The sequence below is a fragment of the Anomaloglossus baeobatrachus genome, chromosome 1 (assembly GCF_048569485.1).
Source record: "Anomaloglossus baeobatrachus isolate aAnoBae1 chromosome 1, aAnoBae1.hap1, whole genome shotgun sequence".
Taxonomy (NCBI): Eukaryota; Metazoa; Chordata; class Amphibia; order Anura; family Aromobatidae; genus Anomaloglossus; species Anomaloglossus baeobatrachus.
Window position 1 is genome coordinate 924735657 of NC_134353.1, and position 24273 is coordinate 924759929.

Below are 24273 nucleotides of genomic sequence, written 5' to 3' on the forward strand. Positions count from 1 at the left end.
ACCGCAATACTGAGAGTGGCGTCACGATCAAAACCGAAGATTCCCTACCTGTGAACAAGAACCAGCTACGTGGAGTCCCTGAAGGTATGCACCGATACAACACCTGTGGGGCTTGACATCTGGCGCTGTGAACAGGATAAGGACTAGACCTGTTCAGACAGGTGACCATGTGCCTGGGCGGTCCGCTTGAAAAATTGGAAGCGCCGCCATATTGCCACCATGAAAAGCGCGCTGAAAAACAACAGCAGCCCGCGCTGGAAGAAGTTACCGCCCACGAAGAGGTGTGGCTACCCAGAGATCCCCTGCTGAGTTCTGAGCTTGCCAGCTATGAGAGTGGAAGCGTCCAGAGACGGCGGGAAGGAAAGAGAGCCACAAGCCTGCTGCTGGGAGAGAAGCTGCTGAAAGAAGCAGAGCAAAAACTGAACAGCTTGTTATCGGAGGCAACGGCGAGTCCACAGCTGGAGAGTCGTGCAGAAGACGGCGCAGAAGAAATGGCGTCTGACCGCAGAAATCCAGAACCGGGCTCCGCTGCCTGGTGGTATCGGGAGCTGGCCCAGTTCTGCGACCGACTGGAGAACCGGGTTGTGGAGCAGATCCGGGAAGAACGAATGGAACTGCTGGAGATGGCTGCCGCGGTTCGGGCCTATGAAAGGAGAGCCGCGCGCCGAGTGCCAGACAGGACGGCGATGACGCAGACCCCGATGCTGCCACCGGTGGGTGAGTCAAGTGATGCCCCGGCCAGCGCAAGTGCCCCGACCCCTGCTGCCACGCCCGCGGTCCCCGAAGAGGCGTCCGGTGCGGCGACGCTGAAGCAGGCCGCAGCCACGCCAGGTGCGGCCTTCCAAGCCCCAGCGGCCGCAGCGATGCCCTGCTCGGCCCACCAAGACCCGGTCCCTGCAGCAACGCCCAGTCCGGCCCGCAAAGAACCGGCTGCCACCGCGACCCTCATCCGCGTCGCAGGCGTAACGCTGACCCAGGCCGCCGCCCTGCTAGGCCCGGCCCGCCGAGACCCCACCGCCGCAGCAACGCTCGTCCGCGCCGCAAGTGAGGTGCTGAACCAGGCCGCAGCCACGCCAGGCGCGGCCCGCCAAGCCCAGACTGCTGCAGCGACGTCCAGCCCAGCCTGCACAGATCCCATCGCAGCTGCGACGCCGATCCAGGTCGCCGCCATGCCGGGCGCGGCCCGCCAAGACCAGGCCGCCGCCATCCAGGGCGCGGCCCGCCAAGACCAGGCCGCCGCCATGCCAGGCGCGGCCCGCCAAGACCAGGCCGCCGCCATCCAGGGCGCGGCCCGCCAAGACCAGGCCGCCGCCATCCAGGGCGCGGCCCGCCAAGACCAGGCCGCCGCCATGCCAGGCGCGGCCCGCCAAGAGATTACCTCATTATTTACCCCGGCCTGCAAGGCCAGAGCCGACACCGCTCCCCAGTCCAAAGAGGTCCCTGCTAGGAAGACCCTGATAGGAGAGGACCCCGAATACTGGAAGCTGAAGGCTGACCTAGAGGCCCAGTTCCCACAAGAGATGGTGGATCGGTATCTGCTCCCTCCGCATACCCCCAAGGAGATTCAGGCAACCCCTGCAGCCGCGCCAGAGAGTCCACCGCCCAGACCAGCTGAAGAAAGCCCATCCCCAGCACTGCCACAACCAGAGTGCAGCGAAGAACTAAGGGGGAGAGGAGGCCAGGAAGCTGAGGAGCTGACTCCGGAGCCACCGGTAGTGGAGCAATACTCAGAGCCGGAGATGTTACCCTATTCCCGTTGGGATGAGGAAGACCTGACACCGTCCGCTGACGAAGATCTGCCTAAAAGTCTCACCTGGGAGTTTGCAAGCTGTACTACGCAGAGTTCAGCCCGCAAGACAAGGCGTCGCAATAGAACAACGCTGTCCCCTGCACCACAGTCTCCAGAGCAGAGAGAAGTCACAGCCAGAGACCTACAGGAGAAAAGGTTACTGAGAAGGTCCAGAGCCCAGGCCAGAGGACCCCTTTGCAGAGGAATAGTGGAAGATTTCAACTTGAAAAGCGGATACGGCTTTATTGTAGCCCCTGGTATCAAAGAAGGGATATTTGTCAACAGAAGAGATGTGAGCGCTCATCTGCCTAGAGGACACCCTGGCAGAAACCTAAAGATGGGGGATTCAGTACAATTCACTATGCATGAAGGCGAAAGAGGACTGTACGCGCTTGACGTAGCACTATGTACCAGCAAACCTTACAGCCACCCCATGCTACAGGAAAGAGAAACAGATACAGGAAAGGAAACAGATGAAGATCAAGAAAGAAAAGACCAAAGACCTAATGATGAGACCACTACAGATGAGGAAAAAGGTCAAGAAACCAACAGGTGCCGCAGCCCTACAGGCCCAAGCCCTGGTGAAGAGGAGTCTGCATAAGTTTAAGTAAAGTACAGCAAGTTTTGACCAGTTTGAAAGTTTTGTTTTGCAACGTTCAAGTTCAAGTAATGTGCCCACAAAAACTATTGTGAGAAAACCATAAACCTTAAGGCTATGAACTGGCTATAGCCACAAACTCTCGCAGTGTAAATAGTTACACCAGAGGGCACCACCGCCACCAGAGTCAGCCTGTTTAGGGGCTTGGCTCGTCTGCAACCAGGAGGAGCCCGTCCGTATATGGGGCCTTGGCTCACCTGCAACCAGAGAGCACGCCTGTTTATGGGGCCTTGGCTCACCACCACAAAGAGGGTACCTGGTCAGCACCAACTGTGGAGGCCGCCTCTGCATCCTGCCAGAAGAGGCTGAAGGCGCGGATCCACCAGGCCAGGTATACCCTGAAAACCACCAGACCATGAAAGCCGCCTCTACATCCTGCCAGAAGTGGCTGAAGTCGCGGCCAACGTGAAAGGGTTTTGGGTGGGTTAACGGACTTGTGGGTGGAGGGTGGTGATGTATGGTACCTGGTGCTTTTAAATGTTTTACATGTTTTAATGTTTTATGCATTTTTAAAATGTTGTCTTGCAGCCCGAGGACGTGCTGGTGATAACTAAGGGGGAATGTGGCGCCCCTGACCTGGTCAGGCACCACTGAGTACTGCACCCATGCTGGGGACAGTACAATACAGGTAATCCAGAAGGCTGACAGGGGTGTGGTACACAGGCGCATAGTGATCAGCTCTCACACATGTACCCATGAGAGGACCCCTGGGGATCCCAGGAGGGGGCAAAGCCTTGACCTTCACTGGAATAGTGGAGGGGGCCAAAAGCCTCCATCTCCTCTCAAGGGGTGTGGTGGAGAGTTTGGTTGCTAGGTGGCGTAGGCAGGCACAAAAAGGGAAAAGAGAAGGAGGAGTAAGGAGTCTAGAGTCTGCAGCAGAGTGTAGAGTCCAGGGAGCTCAAGTGAGGAGCAGATCCCTGGAGCTGTGCAATCTGACAGCGTCCGCGCAGTGGCTACAGACGGGGGAGAACGGTCAACTAGGAGTGCTACCTGAAAGCCAGCTTCAGCTAGAGAGAAAGCACGGAGTGGGAAGTAAGGAGACTGCTAGAGAGCACCAGGCCCAACCGGGCGGCAGATCCCGAAGCGAAGATAGATCCAGCTTTCTTCTGCTAAACCTGCCGGTGTGGGGCTCTCAAAGCCCACACCACAACACCACAAAAGCCGCAGCCACGTAACCGCAGTGAGGGCCCATAGGTCACAGGAGGCAAGCAGCTGGAGTGGCCTGGTCCGGGGAACAAGCAAACGGCAAACAAAAGGGGGAGAGAGGCTGCAGCATCTTCCCTGGGTGACCCCCATAGGGACTCAAAGTCGGGGTCACCCCAAACCACCAAGGGCTAAGGAAGGCGAGTCAGTAGTCACCCTCATAAAGTCAGCCTGAAGGATACCTGGTTCCCATCTGGTTCATCCCAGCTACGCCCGGGTTACTCACCCTGCCACCTGAAGTGAGTAAAAACCCTGAAAGACATTCTGCCTGTGTGGAGTTATTCTGCGCCTTGTGGTACTACGCACCTACACAGGGCCCTGGGGCTTGCCTCACTCTCAGGAGGCTACTACATCCGACTGCACCCACCATCAGCCCCAGGCGTCCCCTAACCTGCAGTGGCGGTCCCCACTGACCGCAATACTGAGAGTGGCGTCACGATCAAAACCGAAGATTCCCTACCTGTGAACAAGAACCAGCTACGTGGAGTCCCTGAAGGTATGCACCGATACAACACCTGTGGGGCTTCACACATCCTACCCCCCATGGTTCCAGGTTCCCATCAACAGTGCCACTGACATCCGCACTACAAATCCCAACCACACATCCCACCAGAGCTGGACAGACACACCAGTGGGTTGGTCAAGTTGGAGCATGGCCGCCCACCTAGGGGTCAGACAGACTGGTGGGAGGGGACGAAGTAAGTTCAGTGGTAGCCCTCAGAGAGTGAGGAGCAGGGGACTCTCCTTCTTAGTCAAATAGCCCTTACACAGCCTGGAGGTTTGTTTGGGGTCATTGTCCTGTTGAAAAATAAATGATGGTCCAACTAAACACAAACCGGATTGAATAGCATGCCGCTGCAAGATGCTGTGGTAGGCATGCTGGTTCAGTATGCCTTCAATTTTTAATAAATCCCCAACAGTGTCACCAGCAAAGCACCCCCACACCGTCACACCTCCTCCTCCATGCTTCACGGTGGGAACCAGGAGTCTAGAGTCCATCCGTTCAACTTTTCTGTGTCGCAAAAAGACACAGTGGTTGGATCCAAAGATCTCAAATTTGGACTCATCAGACCAAAGCACAGATTTCCACTGGTCTAATGTCCATTCCTTGTGTTCTTTAGCCCAAACAAGTCTCTTCTGCTTGTTGTCTGTCCTTAGCAGTAGTTTCTTAGCAGCTATTTTACCATGAAGGCTGCTGCACAAAGTCTACTCTTAACAGTTGTTCTAGAGATGTGTCTGTTGCTAGAACTCTGTGTGGCATTGACTTGGTCTGTAAACTGAGCTGCTGTTAACCTTGGGTATTGGTGAGGCAGGAGCGGCTCTAGGAGAGAGATAGGTAAGTATCCCACAAAACACAAGGAGACCTGACTCCTAGCTTAGCAAAACACGAAGAACAGGCCCCGCCCACTTGGAAAGGATCCCCCTATATACCCTGTACCTGATTCTTCAATATCCTGTTGGAGGACACTGGCCCTTTAAGAGAGGGTCAATGACCGCGCGCGCGCCCTAATGCGCATGCGCGAGGCCCGGGTGCCAGAAGCCAGAGCAGGGAGCGGTGAACAGGAGGCAGGAGAGCCGGGCTGGAGCAGAGCTGCCGACGGGCGCCGGGAGCGGGGACCGGGCCGCCTGGGGACCGCAGGTGATGGGGCCTGGAGGCTGTGGAGCGGGGGACGCCTGGCAGAGGAGCCGGGGAGCGAGGCAGGGGAGCTGGGGAGCGAGGCAGGGGAGCCGGAGAGCGTGGCAGGGGACCCGGGGAGCGTGACAGACTCTATATATGATGGGGTACCTCTATACTGGGCTGCACATAAGAGGTTGTATATCAATGCAATGGCATGTTTCGGTGCCACAGTAAGTGAGATTAGGGTCTCAAAATGTGTAGGTGGGGATGATAGAGCATTTCCCGGGAATTTTTTTTTTAGGAATGTGGTCAATTGAGTATATTCCAACCAGGATAGTCTCCTCTCCGGGCAGGTCCCCTGCAAGGCCCCAAAAGATGCCGTTCCAGATAGTCTACTGGCAACCTGTCCCAGTGTAACTCCGTCTGAGGAGTTCCAACACAGGAAGGAAGATCTCTCCATCGCAAGGGGGAAGTCTAAGTTATTAAAAAGTAAACTCATACGCCCCGGTTTGTGTGATAAGTTTAAAGTCTCCAGATGTCTGTCCCAGAAAAGCTTGATTTTATATTTTGATAGATCGCCATTTCTGAACGCAGCGATACCAAATATGTATATTCGTTTTATTTTTTTTAACTGTTTTATTTTTAAAGGGGCGAATGGGGGGGGGTTATTTAAACTTTTAGTTTTTTTTTAGTTTGAGATATTTTTAATAACTTTTCTTAAACTTTTTTTCTTTATTTTATTAGTCCCCAAAGAGGACTTTATCACTACATAGTCCTATCACTTGTGCATTTCTGCTGATCAGAGCTGCACAGCTCTGATCAGCAGAAATGCTTCTTTCCTGTGAGTGTCGGAGCTTTGTTGGCTCAGACAGGAAATACGTCATGATAGCGACAGAGATCATCACATGACCTGTCACTACCATGGCAACCATTGGCTCCCTGTGATCGCGTCACAAGGTCGCCGATGGTGGCGGAGAAATGAGCGATCTTTGCCCTAGCCATCTAAATCGCGCTTTCAGTACTTGACAGCGCAATCTAAAGAGTTAACAGGCGCGGATGGATCATGGATCTACCTGTGCCTGTAAGCCACACATCTCTGCTGATCAAATCAGCAGAGATGTGCTGGGAATACCGCGAGCTCGCTGCCAGAGGCCACGGTTACCGGAGGAAGGGGAGCAAGGATGTATGAGAATATCCTTGGTCGTAAAGAGGTGAATGGTCTGTCTCAATGAATGCAATTGTGCAAATCATTATCATTATTATTTTTTATTATTATTATTATTATTATTATTATTATTATTATTATAGCGCCATTTATTCCATGGCGCTTTACAAGTGAAAGAGGGTATACGTACAACAATCATTAACAGTACAAAACAGACTGGTATAGGGGGAGAGAGGACACTGCCCGCGAGGGCTCACAGTCTACAGGGAAAGGGTGAGGGTACAATAGGTGAGGACAGAGCTGGATGCGCAGTGGTGTACTGGACTGAGGGTTATTGTAGGTTGTAGGCTTGTTGGAAGAGATGGGTCTTTAGGTTCCTCTTGAAGCTTTCCACTGTAAGGGAGAGTCTGATATGCTGAGGTAGTGCGTTCCAGAGTATGGGGGAGGCACAAGAGAAATCTTGTACGCGATTGTGGGAAGAGGAGATAAGAGAGGAATAGAGAAGGAGATCTTGTGAGGATCTGAGGTTGCGTGCAGGTAGGTACCGGGAGACTAGGTCACAGATGTAAGGAGGAGACAGGTTGTGGATGGTTTTGTATGTCATGGTTAATGTTTTGAACTGGAGTCGTTGGGCAATGGGAAGTCAGTGAAGTGATTGTCAGAGTGGCGAGGCTGGGGAATAGCGAGGGGAGAGGTGGATTAAGCGGGCCACAGAGTTTAGGATAGATTGTTGGGGTGCAATTGTGGCGCCCTGGACTAGCCAGGTCATCACACGTACTACAACATACACCCCCCACCCTGAGACAGGCACATCAGCCAGACACAAAATCCTTGTTGCCTCACTCCAGGGGCTGTTGTCCACACCAGGTGGGGTGGAGCCAGGCGGTTGGCCCCACCCACCGAGGAGTTCACAGTCCTGGAGGCGGGAGAAGGAAGTCAGTTGAGATCAGAGAGGGAGAGGAGTTAGGGAAGTGGTAGGAGAGGAGCACACTAACCGTGTCCGGGTGTGTGGCCCGGGCACCAAGAGCAAGGTTGGCAGACAGTGGTGGCCGTCTGCAGGAGAGGCAGATCAACGCGGAACCGTAGGACCAGGGACGGGCGGTGGCTCGCCGGTACCGAACCGGGGAGCGAAGTGAAGCCAGCACACACAGGCAGGGCCTATGGACCCCGACCAGGCTTGGAGTCGCCGTTAGAGGTCAAATCCATCAGTGACCGGAACCCCAGGGGTTTCCTAACAGCTAAGACCCGATTGAAGGCAACCGTCCGACCAGCAAAAGGAAATACAGCTACCGCCACAGCTAGAGTTCCAAGGGCCAGAGCCTGTGGGCAAAAGGGCTCCTCCGGCACATACACACCCTGGGGAGCGGGTTACCGGTGGGCATCCATCGGGACCGAACATACACAAGGTGCAGGGAAAGGCAGCCACCACTAACCGTCCAGGAGAAGCCACAGCAGCCGGCTGCGGGACCCGTCCATCCAGCCGTTTGGTTTACCAGAGACTTTGCGTACCTTTGTGGCTGAGTGAGTACTACCGTGCCGTCTGGCACCGCGCTGCGCAGTCCAAGCGACCCTGCCCCATCCAACCCTGCCTCCCCGTCATCTCACTGGGCCCCGGGACCACCAACCCCAACCCACAGAGGGGGTAAACAACATCCCAGCTGCTCACTGCCATCGCTCCCGGGATCCCCGTCACCAGCAGCGGTGGTGCCCAACCTCACCACAACCCGTGGGTGGTGTCACGGACCAAATCCCCAAACCAAACTACCCCTCTTTCACTCAGGGGCGAGGAGCGCCGCTCGAGTCCCCGGATCCGGCCCACCGCTCGAGCCACCGAGCAGCCATCGCAGCAGCGCCGGACCCGAGCATTAGCGAGCGCAGCGGCATCCTTCCCCGCAAGCGATACAAGAGTCTTGGAAGGGAGGCCAGAGAGCAGAAGTTTGCAGTCGACGAGGCGGGAGATGATGAGGGCATGCACGAATGTTTTTGCTGATTCTTGGTTAAGGAAAACACGGATCCGGGAGATATTTTTGAGTTGTAGTCTGCATGAGGTGAAGAGGGCTTGGATGTGTGGCTTGAAGGATAGAGCAGAGTCGAGGGTTACTCCAAGGCAACGAGCTTGTGAGACTGGGGAGAGTGAGCAGCCATCAAGTTTGACGAAAAGCTTGTTGGAGGAGATGAGTGAGGAGGAGGAAAGACAATGAACTCTGTTTTGTCCATGTTAAGCTTTAGGAATCGTGCAGAGAAGAAGGATGAAATAGCAGACAGACATTGTGGAATTTTGGTTAGTATAGAGGTGATGTCAGGTCCAGAGAGGTAGATCTGCGTATCATCAGCGTAGAGATGATACTGGAAGCCGTGGGACTCTATGACCTGTCCCAGGCCGAGGGTGTAGATGGAGAACAGCAGGGGTCCAAGAACTGAGCCTTGGGGGACACCGACAGATAGGGGGCGAGATGAGGAAGTGGTGTGAGAATGGGAGACGCTGAAAGTCCGGGCTAATAGGTATGAGGAGAGCCAAGATAGGGCCAAGTCTGTGATGCCCAGAGATGAGAGAATCAAATCATCATGATCCTCTGCTGGCAGCTCCCTGTGCAATTGCCGACCAATTATATCCTTCATGTGCTCGATGGGAGACAAGTCCGGAGACTCTGCAGCCATTGGAGTACATTTGGACCGCAGAGGCTGCTCACAGTAGCACAAGCGACTTATGTCCTGGTTTTGTCGTGTTTAAAAATGGCTTCTAGGAAACTTTGGAGAAACTATTATGAAGAAAGAGATACCATTTACCTTCCTTTTACCCATAGCCATGAGGCCAGTTTGACATTTCTGAGGTTCTGTTTGCGTTAAATCCGTCAAAAAGAGAAAATGAGGGTACCACCCAATAAATATTGGGAGCTACTTAAAGCATACTGACAAAGGATACAAAAATCGAAGAGAGAAAGAAGCATCATCACTTATACAAAGTGATCACCTACAAGTGACCAATGTTTTATTTAACATAGAAAGTCAACAAAACCACAACAACAAAAAAAAACAATTAAACAACTTTCAGCAGAGAGCCTGGGACACCACACCTCACAGACCGGCATAGAATAAACTATAGCTGGCATTGGTAGAAGGATTCCACCAGCATAAATAGGAGGAGAGCAGATGTGATCGGCCTCCCCACAACATGTGATTAAAGGAGCAAGCAGACTAGCAGAGATGAACTTTTGCTAGCCTGCCTATGAATCAGCACACAGCAGGTTGATGCCCGTATCTGCCTGTGTTGATCCCAGACACCAGAGAAACCATCAGGTGGAGTGTCAGAATCTGCAATCTGAACAGAGCCCAATGCCGCCATGACAGTCGGCGAAGTTTGTGCAAAACTCCATGTGACAAAAAAACAGACAAACCGTTATCACAGTAAAAGAGAAAAATAATCTGTGTACAAAGCAAAGGTAAAAAGAGGGGAAAACCCCACGCGTATCGCTACCAAAGTGTGGCTTCCTCAGGGTTAAAATGAGACCTCAAAGAGTGGCAGTACTTTCAATTCGCCGCAAATCTATTTATATATTTACCGTATTTATTTTTTTAAAGTTGGTGAAGCAGGTGAATCCGAGTAATTTGCTCATTTTGACCTCACACTAATCTCTCCCTCTGTGACATCCGGTATCTACAGTCGTAATTTATCATACTGATAATCTAACCGGATTGGAATTTAAAGCATTATCATGATATTGCCATATTACAATCCAAGTCATCACATGACGTCGTAAATGTGTAAAACATTTCCATCTTAGCTCAACTTCCTTATCTCTTCAACAAGAGCCAAAGCATGGCAGTGCCAACGAGGGCCGGCACCCATAAAATTACAACTCTTATTTCAATGGTGTAATTGACCTTGTGATCATCTAAAAAAAAATGTGCTTTCCTCCTTCTTACACCACTTATAATTTCATAGTTAGTCTCATTGCCTCCTGTCAGCGCCACATTGTTCCAGACACTATCTATCACTTCTTAGTAGGGTGTGTAGCATTAAAGGGATTTTATTAAAGTTTGAGAATTAGTACTAAAGAACCCTGCTCAAATTGGAAAGGACAAGTATCGGTCCATCTGTCATCTCAACTGTCTGCTGCACCTAATCTCTGATCTCAGCAGCCACAGGCCAAATATGTGCAATATACTGCCACACCATGACCAGACCATATATCACCACCACATAGTGACTGAATACTACAATACTGATCTTTACTAAAATCCACAATACTAATAAAACTAATATCACTTGTGGTATTATACACAGGAACTGTGTGTATAGTATATTGTGTACCAGTAATACAGTGACCAACGGTGACAATATAGACAGGATCTCTGTATACAGTGTATAGTGTACTAGTAATAAAGTGAGCAATGGTGACATTATACACAGGAGCTCTGTTTATAGTGTATAGTGTACAAGTAATACAGTGATTACAGGTGACATTATACACAGGAGCTCTGTATATAGCGTATACTATACAGGTAATACAATGATCACCATTGACATTATACAAAGAAGCTCTGTATGTGGTGCATGGGGTATAGTGTGTGTGTACATGCAATTCACTGACTTACCAGTGACATCTCTAGGTGAAGTAATTCATTTTAGTTTTTCCTCTTTATCCGGTGCAGACCACTATAACCTCTTCTAGCAAGGACTCGTCTCTGCAGAAAATAACACACAGAAATCTATAGCTGATCCTTTCTAGAAAGCATTCCAACTTTTTTCCCGACTTCTACACAGCACCAAATTAAAAAAAAAAGTGACATAGTACTTCCTTTCACAGTAACAAGACCTAAACCCCAATTGAACACAGCATCCTCAAAATTAAAATATATTACAGCTGTAATAATGTTACTTAATTGGCCCCCACCCACAGAAATAATGTCCCCCATCTTCCACCATAAACTAATAACGTATGATCCTCAGTCTGTGCCCTTTCTGTAATTATGTCCCCCATCCTGGCCCTTTGCTGTAATAATGTACTGTCGCGGACAGGTGCCGCCTCCGCTGCGGCAACCGGGGCTGCTCGAGGGACGCTTGGATCCGGGATCGTGTCTGGGGCTCGAGTGGTGACCGGACCCGGGGCTCGTGCAACCGCCCGTCCTCGCAACAGTGAAGAAGGGGAGTATTTACAGGGGAGATTGTCTGTGACACCACCCGTGGGTTGCGGTGATGGAATGGTGGCACCGCCGTTGCCTCTCGGGGCCGGCGTCCGGGACTGATGGTGTGGGGCCAGCAAGGTGGTATCCCCTCCACGGGTAGGGGGAGGTGTAGTCCTGGAGCCCGGGTGCAGGTATGGAGCAGTGCTAGGGCGCCGTCGGCAGGTCGGACCGGATGGCACCGATGTACTCACAATTAGGAAGAATTCGCACAGAGTCTGTATTGTAAGCAAGGCCGGATGCCGGTTGCCTCTGGAGGGGTGTGCTGGTCCCGCACACGGGTTAGCAAGGTAGGGACCCTTCCTCCTGCACTTGTGTCTTGCTGTGTTCTGATTAAACCCGCTTGGAACGGATGAAATCCGCTCCCCTGCAGCTTTGTACGCAGAGGGAGCCATTGCCCACAAACTCTGACCCGTGGGATTTAATGGGTTCTTGGCGGACACCCTATCCCCCGCATTGGGCTGCCGGTTTGCTCTATCTGGGCTTCTCTCTTCAGAAACATGGCCTGGTACCTTGTCCCACTGGTTAATTAACAAAGGGCCTGAAGCTTGCCTCATCCTAGGGTTCAGGTACCCCGCCTGTGCATGGCCTCCGGACCGGATTCCGGTCATCGGTACCGGCGGGCTACAACCCTGCCCCAGTCCACTTCAGGTCTCCCGCGACCGGATCTCCGTTGCCTGTGGCCCTATGATGCTGTCTGCCACCTAGTCAGTCCTCCCGTAGTCCAGGGGCTCCAACCCTGACCACGCTGCCCTTCAGTCACTGACTGCTCACTCTACCACTCCCCTTCAGACTCAGACCTAGACTCCAGACTCTAGACTGACTTAGACTCAAACTTAGACTGACTGGTTCCCACCCCTTGTCACCTCAAGACCCCTAGGTGGGGGTTCCCATCCGCCTGGTCCCGCCCACTTGTGTGTCCTGGCTGTCATGGGGGGGCGACTAGGATTTGTGGCTGATGTTCCTATGTGTGGGGTGTGTGGTGTTAATTCCCAAGGAGGAGACGATTTCTGTACCCTTGGTGGGGGGATACAGACATCTGTGACTACCTGGTTTTGCCAGGGCATCACAGTACCCATACAGGTCCCAATATGTTCCTCATTTTTCATACTGGTCCCCATATGTGCTCCATCCTGATCCCTAATCTTGATCCCTATATGTCCTCCACCCTGGTCTCCATATGTCACCCATCCTGGTCCCCATATGTTCTCCATTCTGATCATTGTATGTACTTCATCCTGATTAGCATATGCTTCCCATCCTATTCCCCATATGTCTCCCATCTTGGTCCCTATATGCAACATAGCCTGGTCTCTATATGACTCCCTTCTTGGTTCCCAAATGTCTCCCATCATAGTTTTCATATATCTCCCATCCTGGTCCCCATATGTCTCCCATCCTGGTCACCATATGTGCTCCATCCAGGTCCAATATGTGCTGCATACTGGTCTCCATATATCATCCTGATCCCTATATGTCATCCTGGTCCCCATATGTCATCCTGGTCCCCATTTGTCATCCTAGTCCCCATATGTATTCCATTCTGGTTCCCATATGCCTCCCATCCAGATCCCCATATGCCTTCCATCCAGGTCCCCATATGTCTCCCATCCAGGTCCCCATATGCCTCCCATCCAGGTCCCCATATGCCTCCCATCCAGGTCCCCATATGCCTTCCATCCAGGTCCCCATATGCCTTCCATCCAGGTCCCCATATGCCTCCCATCCAGGTCCCCATATGCCATCCATCCAGGTCCCCATATGCCTCCCATCCAGGTCCCCATATGTCTCCCATCCAGGTCCCCATATGCCTTCCATCCAGGTCCCCATATGCCTTCCATCCAGGTGCTCATATGCCTTCCATCCAGGTCCCCATATGCCTTCCATCCAGGTCCCCATATGCCTTCCATCCAGGTCCCCATATGCCTCCCATCCAGGTCCCCATATGTCTCCCATCCAGGTCCCCATATGCCTCCCATCCAGGTCCCCATATGCCTTCCATCCAGGTGCTCATATGCCTCACATCCAGGTCCCCATATGCCTTCCATCCAGGTCCCCATATGCCTCCCATCCAGGTCCCCATATGCCTTCCATCCAGGTCCCCATATGCTTTCCATCCAGGTCCCCATATGCCTTCCATCCAGGTCCCCATATGCCTTCCATCCAGGTCCCCATATGCCTTCCATCCAGGTCCCCATATGCCTTCCATCCAGGTCCCCATATGCCTTCCATCCAGGTCCCCATATGCCTCCCATCCAGGTCCCCATATGCCATCCATCCAGGTGCCACATATGCCTCCCATCCAGGTCCCCATATGTCTCCCATCCAGGTACCCATATGCCTTCCATCCAGGTCCCCATATGCCTTCCATCCAGGTGCTCATATGCCTTCCATCCAGGTCCCCATATGCCTTCCATCCAGGTCCCCATATGCCTTCCATCCAGGTCCCCATATGCCTCCCATCCAGGTCCCCATATGTCTCCCATCCAGGTCCCCATATGCCTCTCATCCAGGTCCCCATATGCCTTCCATCCAGGTGCTCATATGCCTCACATCCAGGTCCCCATATGCCTTCCATCCAGGTCCCCATATGCCTCCCATCCATCTCCCCATATGCCTTCCATCCAGGTCCCCATATGCCTTCCATCCAGGTCCCCATATGCCTTCCATCCAGGTCCCCATATGCCTTCCATCCAGGTCCCCATATGCCTCCCATCCAGGTCCCCATATGCCTTCCATCCAGGTCCCCATATGCCTTCCATCCAGGTCCCCATATGCCTCCCATCCAGGACCCCATATGCCTTCCATCCAGGTGCTCATATGCCTTCCATCCAGGTCCCCATATGCCTCCCATCCAGGTCCCCATATGCCTTCCATCCAGGTCCCCACATGTGTGACGCCCTGGGCAAGCCAGGGGTCACAGGTCATCACACCACCACACCCTACATCCCAGTTAGGAACACCAAAGCTACCAAAATCCTTGTTGCCTTCCTCCAGGGGCTGATGTTCACACCAGGGGGTGGGCCAGGCGGTTGGCTCCGCCCACCGAGGAGTTCACAGCCCTGGAGGCGGGAAGAACCAGGCAGATAGAGTTTGGAGGAGAACAGTGAGGGAAGTGAAAGTAGAAGGAAGTGGTAGAGGAGCTAAGTGAAAGTGAAGTGGTAGTAGAGCAAGGAAGAAAAGGAACAAAAGTGTACGTAGAAAGGCCTGAAGTGAGTCCAGCTAAGTGCAGGACAGGTCAGCAAGGTCAGCAACAGCGGTGATTGTCCGGAGGGGGACTGCTCGGAGGTTGCTGGAAGGACCGCGTATGGGTAGTGGCCCGGCGGTCTGGAGCAGTATACGAAGGACAGTCAACACCAGGGCAGGGGCCTCTCGGACCCCGGCAAGGCTAGGAGTCGCCATAATTTGCCGAATCCGTCAGTGAAGGGGACGTCGATCCCCCAACAACCAAGTCCCGATTGAAGACAACAGTCCGACCATTAGTGAGGAACACCGCCACCGCCAGGGCACCAGCTCCTCAGGGCCAGCGTCTGCGGGCAAAGTAGGGCTCCTCCGGCCCATATCCAAGCCAAGGAGCGGGTTACCGGTGGGAACCCATCACAACCAACATAGAAATATCAGGTGCAGGTCAGAGGGACATCACCGTTACCTGCTGGGAGAGCAAGTGCAGCCGTCCGTGGGAACCGTCTTTCCAGCCGTGTGGTTTACCGTAAAACTGTGTCAACGTCTCAGGCTGAGTGAGTACCATAGTGCCGCAAGGCACAGCGCTGCCCCCGCGTCCCTGCGCCCACCAAGCCCTGCACCCTTCCACTGCATCACTAGACCCCGGGATCACCAACCCCTACCCACGGAGGGGCAACACAACACCTGGCTGCTCCGCATCACCACTCCCGGGATCCCCATATTGAGCAGCGGTGGTGCTACAAATCACCACAACCGTGGGTGGCGTCACGGACAATCTCCCCCAACAAAATCCCCTTTTCACTCACGGGCGAGGAGTGCCGCTCGAGAACCCCCGGGATCCGGCCCACCGCTCGAGCCACCACTGAGCAGCAGCAGCCGGACCCGAGCAGAGGGGTGAGCGCGGTGCCGGCACCCTCCTCCCCGCCCGCGACAACTTGGCGTCACGAACAGGATCTTACCGCTCTGCCGTTGGGTAGAGGTGCGCCTTGTAACCGCCGGAGGTATCCGGCTGAAAATTTCCAGAAGTCGCCATCTTTGGCGCGAAAAGTTCCCGCTCGAGCGTCTTCTCGAGTAGCAGAGGCGCGAAGGCCAAAACTCCGCCCCAATAGAGGAGTGGCCGGAAAGAAGCTAAGGGGGACGCGATGGCGGCTGGCGGCATGTAACCGCAGCTATAAAAGCAGGGACGCCAGGACTCTGCAGACACTCCGTTCCTGGAAGAAGAAGTCGCTATGTGGATGCCTTAAGGAATAACGTTTGGAACTCCATTCTATGTCTGAACTGGGTGCAAAAAACCTAAAAAAACATCACTATGGGGAGATAAGGTATGCACACCAGTGACTATGGAAGGGGAATACTTCTGCATTGATCAATTCAGTAGCTAAATTTCTCTTTATTCATATATTCATGGCAGTAATGCAGGTTCCATTTTTCACATTTCATTCTTACAAATGGCTATTGGATTTTTCATGTCAGTATTCACACAGCAGTTTCTGCTATTCCATGTATTCCCCTTCCATAGTCACTGGTGTGCATACCTTATCTCCCCATAGTGATGTTTTTTTAGGTTTTTTGCACCCAGTTCAGACATAGAATGGAGTTCCAAACGTTATTCCTTAATGTTAGTAGTTTTTCGTTTGTGAACCCTCCCCATACACACCTATTGCCAATCCACATTATACGCATATATAGCCTGGGTCTCAGCGTCCCATACACGGTAAGTTTTTTAACTGCATGAGAGGACACACACAAGCTAGGGACCCCAACGTAGAGAAATACTTTGGCGTAGTGTTGGGGCTCTTCTGCATTGATCAATTCAGTAGCTAAATTTCTCTTTATTCATATATTCATGGCAGTAATGCAGGTTCCATTTTTCACATTTCATTCTTACAAATGGCTATTGGATTTTTCATGTCAGTATTCACACAGCAGTTTCTGCTATTCCATGTATTCCCCTTCCATAGTCACTGGTGTGCATACCTTATCTCCCCATAGTGATGTTTTTTTAGGTTTTTTGCACCCAGTTCAGACATAGAATGGAGTTCCAAACGTTATTCCTTAATGTTAGTAGTTTTTCGTTTGTGAACCCTCCCCATACACACCTATTGCCAATCCACATTATACGCATATATAGCCTGGGTCTCAGCGTCCCATACACGGTAAGTTTTTTAACTGCATGAGAGGACACACACAAGCTAGGGACCCCAACGTAGAGAAATACTTTGGCGTAGTGTTGGGGCTCTTCTGCATTGATCAATTCAGTAGCTAAATTTCTCTTTATTCATATATTCATGGCAGTAATGCAGGTTCCATTTTTCACATTTCATTCTTACAAATGGCTATTGGATTTTTCATGTCAGTATTCACACAGCAGTTTCTGCTATTCCATGTATTCCCCTTCCATAGTCACTGGTGTGCATACCTTATCTCCCCATAGTGATGTTTTTTTAGGTTTTTTGCACCCAGTTCAGACATAGAATGGAGTTCCAAACGTTATTCCTTAATGTTAGTAGTTTTTCGTTTGTGAACCCTCCCCATACACACCTATTGCCAATCCACATTATACGCATATATAGCCTGGGTCTCAGCGTCCCATACACGGTAAGTTTTTTAACTGCATGAGAGGACACACACAAGCTAGGGACCCCAACGTAGAGAAATACTTTGGCGTAGTGTTGGGGCTCTTCTGCATTGATCAATTCAGTAGCTAAATTTCTCTTTATTCATATATTCATGGCAGTAATGCAGGTTCCATTTTTCACATTTCATTCTTACAAATGGCTATTGGATTTTTCATGTCAGTATTCACACAGCAGTTTCTGCTATTCCATGTATTCCCCTTCCATAGTCACTGGTGTGCATACCTTATCTCCCCATAGTGATGTTTTTTTAGGTTTTTTGCACCCAGTTCAGACATAGAATGGAGTTCCAAACGTTATTCCTTAATGTTAGTAGTTTTTCGTTTGTGAACCCTCCCCATACACACCTATTGCCAATCCACATTATACGCATATATAGCCTGGGTCTCAGCGTCCCATACACGGTAAGTTTTTTAACTGCATGAGAGGACACACACAAGCTAGGGACCCCAACGTAGAGAAATACTTTGGCGTAGTGTTGGGGCTCTTCTGCATTGATCAATTCAGTAGCTAAATTTCTCTTTATTCATATATTCATGGCAGTAATGCAGGTTCCATTTTTCACATTTCATTCTTACAAATGGCTATTGGATTTTTCATGTCAGTATTCACACAGCAGTTTCTGCTATTCCATGTATTCCCCTTCCATAGTCACTGGTGTGCATACCTTATCTCCCCATAGTGATGTTTTTTTAGGTTTTTTGCACCCAGTTCAGACATAGAATGGAGTTCCAAACGTTATTCCTTAATGTTAGTAGTTTTTCGTTTGTGAACCCTCCCCATACACACCTATTGCCAATCCACATTATACGCATATATAGCCTGGGTCTCAGCGTCCCATACACGGTAAGTTTTTTAACTGCATGAGAGGACACACACAAGCTAGGGACCCCAACGTAGAGAAATACTTTGGCGTAGTGTTGGGGCTCTTCTGCATTGATCAATTCAGTAGCTAAATTTCTCTTTATTCATATATTCATGGCAGTAATGCAGGTTCCATTTTTCACATTTCATTCTTACAAATGGCTATTGGATTTTTCATGTCAGTATTCACACAGCAGTTTCTGCTATTCCATGTATTCCCCTTCCATAGTCACTGGTGTGCATACCTTATCTCCCCATAGTGATGTTTTTTTAGGTTTTTTGCACCCAGTTCAGACATAGAATGGAGTTCCAAACGTTATTCCTTAATGTTAGTAGTTTTTCGTTTGTGAACCCTCCCCATACACACCTATTGCCAATCCACATTATACGCATATATAGCCTGGGTCTCAGCGTCCCATACACGGTAAGTTTTTTAACTGCATGAGAGGACACACACAAGCTAGGGACCCCAACGTAGAGAAATACTTTGGCGTAGTGTTGGGGCTCTTCTGCATTGATCAATTCAGTAGCTAAATTTCTCTTTATTCATATATTCATGGCAGTAATGCAGGTTCCATTTTTCACATTTCATTCTTACAAATGGCTATTGGATTTTTCATGTCAGTATTCACACAGCAGTTTCTGCTATTCCATGTATTCCCCTTCCATAGTCACTGGTGTGCATACCTTATCTCCCCATAGTGATGTTTTTTTAGGTTTTTTGCACCCAGTTCAGACATAGAATGGAGTTCCAAACGTTATTCCTTAATGTTAGTAGTTTTTCGTTTGTGAACCCTCCCCATACACACCTATTGCCAATCCACATTATACGCATATATAGCCTGGGTCTCAGCGTCCCATACACGGTAAGTTTTTTAACTGCATGAGAGGACACACACAAGCTAGGGACCCCAACGTAGAGAAATACTTTGGCGTAGTGTTGGGGCTCTTCTGCATTGATCAATTCAGTAGCTAAATTTCTCTTTATTCATATATTCATGGCAGTAATGCAGGTTCCATTTTTCACATTTCATTCTTACAAATGGCTATTGGATTTTTCATGTCAGTATTCACACAGCAGTTTCTGCTATTCCATGTATTCCCCTTCCATAGTCACTGGTGTGCATACCTTATCTCCCCATAGTGATGTTTTTTTAGGTTTTTTGCACCCAGTTCAGACATAGAATGGAGTTCCAAACGTTATTCCTTAATGTTAGTAGTTTTTCGTTTGTGAACCCTCCCCATACACACCTATTGCCAATCCACATTATACGCATATATAGCCTGGGTCTCAGCGTCCCATACACGGTAAGTTTTTTAACTGCATGAGAGGACACACACAAGCTAGGGACCCCAACGTAGAGAAATACTTTGGCGTAGTGTTGGGGCTCTTCTGCATTGATCAATTCAGTAGCTAAATTTCTCTTTATTCATATATTCATGGCAGTAATGCAGGTTCCATTTTTCACATTTCATTCTTACAAATGGCTATTGGATTTTTCATGTCAGTATTCACACAGCAGTTTCTGCTATTCCATGTATTCCCCTTCCATAGTCACTGGTGTGCATACCTTATCTCCCCATAGTGATGTTTTTTTAGGTTTTTTGCACCCAGTTCAGACATAGAATGGAGTTCCAAACGTTATTCCTTAATGTTAGTAGTTTTTCGTTTGTGAACCCTCCCCATACACACCTATTGCCAATCCACATTATACGCATATATAGCCTGGGTCTCAGCGTCCCATACACGGTAAGTTTTTTAACTGCATGAGAGGACACACACAAGCTAGGGACCCCAACGTAGAGAAATACTTTGGCGTAGTGTTGGGGCTCTTCTGCATTGATCAATTCAGTAGCTAAATTTCTCTTTATTCATATATTCATGGCAGTAATGCAGGTTCCATTTTTCACATTTCATTCTTACAAATGGCTATTGGATTTTTCATGTCAGTATTCACACAGCAGTTTCTGCTATTCCATGTATTCCCCTTCCATAGTCACTGGTGTGCATACCTTATCTCCCCATAGTGATGTTTTTTTAGGTTTTTTGCACCCAGTTCAGACATAGAATGGAGTTCCAAACGTTATTCCTTAATGTTAGTAGTTTTTCGTTTGTGAACCCTCCCCATACACACCTATTGCCAATCCACATTATACGTATATATAGCCTGGGTCTCAGCGTCCCATACACGGTAAGTTTTTTAACTGCATGAGAGGACACACACAAGCTAGGGACCCCAACGTAGAGAAATACTTTGGCGTAGTGTTGGGGCTCTTCTGCATTGATCAATTCAGTAGCTAAATTTCTCTTTATTCATATATTCATGGCAGTAATGCAGGTTCCATTTTTCACATTTCATTCTTACAAATGGCTATTGGATTTTTCATGTCAGTATTCACACAGCAGTTTCTGCTATTCCATGTATTCCCCTTCCATAGTCACTGGTGTGCATACCTTATCTCCCCATAGCTATGTGGATGCCGTCCCGAAACACCGTGGCCCCCGCGCCGGGAACCGCAGCGTGGGTGGAAATCCGGACCGCACAGCTCCACCTAAGGCTGCAGGTCAAGATGCAGCTCCTCTTGGAGGAGTGGGAGACCGAGATGGCGGACGTTATAGCCACCGTGCGGAGACGCGAGGAGGAAGCGGAGGAAGGGAGGGTGAGTGACCCACGCCCCTATGTCCCCGAGGGACCGGTCGCTGCGGCTGAGGGACCCGGTCCAAGCCCTCTCCCTCCGCTGCCTCCTTCGCCACCCGTCTCGGAGGCCGTGACCCCGCCACTAGGCCCGCTGCCACCGCAACCGGTAGCGATACCCAGCATGCCCGCCCCGGCGGGCCGACCTGTAGCCGGAGCCCGTAGCAAGCCGGAGGTGTTGCCGTGGAAGGCCCCGAAGTCTGCACCGGAGGCAGCCCCTGAGAAGTTCCCCGAGCCGGAGCCGATGACCCGTTCCGAGCCGAAGGCCAAGCCGCGGAAAGCCCCTGTGCCCATCCCCCACACCTCGGCTGAGGTAGTGCCGGGTTGTTGCTGTAAGGCAGTGCCCAAGGCCAAGACACCGCGGGACACACCGCCCAGATTCCTGACAGTGGGCAACGTCCAGGATGTCCCGCGGGGCCCGACCCGTGCGCCGGAGCTCGCAGCAGCGCCGTATTCGGACAGGGAGCCGGTACCGCTGGGCCTGGAGATCGGAGAGAGGGAGAGGAAGAAGGCCAAGCTGGTGGCCCGAGCTATCTAGGAAAAGGAGAATCTCCGCCAGGCCACGTTCCGTGTCCGGGGTCCGCTGTACGAGGGGCAGGTGAGGCGGTTTGATGTCCGCCGGCCTACGGGTTTATCTATGAACCGGGCCTGGAGGCCGAAGTGTTTGTAGCCCGGCGGGATGTGAATGCCCACCTGCCTGAGGAGCATCCCGGCCGCAACCTAATGCCGGGAGACATTGTTCAGTACACCCGACACTGCGGAGAGAGGGGGTGGTTTGCCCTAGATGTCAAACTGCGGGGCAGCCAGGAGAGCAGAGTGAGTCCTGCACCCCCTCCCTCGGATGAAGCCGAAGAACCGGAGTAGGGCAGCGGAGCACCGTTGTCCAGTCCCCGTTGGGACCACCTTTGTGTTTGTTGAAAAAGTGTTTGAAAAAGTTAGTTGAAAATGATAAGCAAAATAATAATCGAAGTTTAACCAGATTCACAGTGATTGAACCGGCTGGAGCCGGCACCGTTGTCCCCGTGGGGACCGTTTAAAAAAGTTAGCATGGGAACTATCCATGGACAAGCCCGTGAACTTGCAGGGCAACCACAAACGTTAAGTGGCTTGTAAATATGTTGTTTTACCGTACCGTTTTCCGCAGTTGCCGCCTCCGGAGAGGCAGGTTGGAGGGAGGGCCCTCAGCAGAGCAGGCTGGGGCCCAGCCACCAAAGGAACCAGTGGCTACCCTCTGGAGGGGAAGGACAGATCCCGCTCGGGTGACTTGTGCTGGACTGTGGTTCAAGGGGTGCTGCCTGGGCTTTAGGGGCAGCATCAGGGCCAGGTTGCTTGGGAGGGAGAGAGCGGAAACCGTACTAGTAAAACCGTTTAGTAACGTTTAAGAAATGTGCCTCCCGTTGTGGGATGATGTTATGCTTTATATGTTATCTTTTTACATTTTTCAGAAAATAAAACCGGTGTTGGAAGGGCAGCCCGCGGACGGTCTGCATTTTGCTAAGGGGGAATGTGACGCCCTGGGCAAGCCAGGGGTCACAGGTCATCACACCACCACACCCTACATCCCAGTTAGGAACACCAAAGCTACCAAAATCCTTGTTGCCTTCCTCCAGGGGCTGATGTTCACACCAGGGGGTGGGCCAGGCGGTTGGCTCCGCCCACCGAGGAGTTCACAGCCCTGGAGGCGGGAAGAACCAGGCAGATAGAGTTTGGAGGAGAACAGTGAGGGAAGTGAAAGTAGAAGGAAGTGGTAGAGGAGCTAAGTGAAAGTGAAGTGGTAGTAGAGCAAGGAAGAAAAGGAACAAAAGTGTACGTAGAAAGGCCTGAAGTGAGTCCAGCTAAGTGCAGGACAGGTCAGCAAGGTCAGCAACAGCGGTGATTGTCCGGAGGGGGACTGCTCGGAGGTTGCTGGAAGGACTGCGTATGGGTAGTGGCCCGGCGGTCTGGAGCAGTATACGAAGGACAGTCAGCACCAGGGCAGGGGCCTCTCGGACCCCGGCAAGGCTAGGAGTCGCCATAATTTGCCGAATCCGTCAGTGAAGGGGACGTCGATCCCCCAACAACCAAGTCCCGATTGAAGACAATTAGTCCCGACCATTAGTGAGGAACACCGCCACTGCCAGGGCACCAGCTCCTCAGGGCCAGCGTCTGCGGGCAAAGTAGGGCTCCTCCGGCCCATATCCAAGCCGAGGAGCGGGTTACCGGTGGGAACCCACCACAACCAACATAGAAATATCAGGTGCAGGTCAGAGGGACATCACCGTTACCTGCTGGGAGAACAAGTGCAGCCGTCCGTGGGAACTGTCTTTCCAGCCGTGTGGTTTACCGTAAAACTGTGTCAACGTCTCAGGCTGAGTGAGTACCACAGTGCCGCAAGGCACAGCGCTGCCCCCGCGTCCCTGCGCCCACCAGGCCCTGCACCCTTCCACTCCATCACTGGGCCCCGGGATCACCAACCCCTACCCACGGAGGGGCAACACAACACCTGGCTGCTCCGCATCACCACTCCCGGGATCCCCATATTGAGCAGCGGTGGTGCTACAAATCACCACAACCGTGGGTGGCGTCACGGACAATCTCCCCCAACAAAATCCCCTTTTCACTCACGGGTGAGGAGTGCCGCTCGAGAACCCCTGGGATCTGGCCCACCGCTCGAGCCACCACTGAGCAGCAGCAGCCGGACCCGAGCAGAGGGGTGAGCGCGGTGCCGGCACCCTCCTCCCCGCCCGCGACATATGCCTTCCATCCAGGTCCCCATATGCCTTCCATCCAGGTCCCCATATGCCTCCCATCCAGGTCCCCATATGCCTTCCATCCAGGTCCCCATATGCCTTCCATCCAGGTCCCCATATGCCTCCCATCCAGGTCCCCATATGCCTTCCATCCAGGTCCCCATATGCCTTCCATCCAGGTCCCCATATGCCTCCCATCCAGGTCCCCATATGCCTTCCATCCAGGTACCCATATGCCTTCCATCCAGGTGCCCATATGCCTTCCATCCAGGTGCCCATATGCCTTCCACCCAGGTGCCCATATGTCTTCCATCCAGTTTTCCATATGGCAGCTCTTTTGTATTAAAAAAAAGTAATAAAAAATTCTTCCTACCTGTCCACGGTGCAGCAGCGTCCTTTTCCTGCTTCATATGGGATGCAGAGGGCCCCTATACAGTTATTATGGCCCCTATCCTGGCCCCTTCCTATAATAATGTTTCCATTTTGGGCTCATAAGTCCCCTATCAAAATCAAGTGGCACTCGCCAATGTGCTCAAAACTCTTCTGTA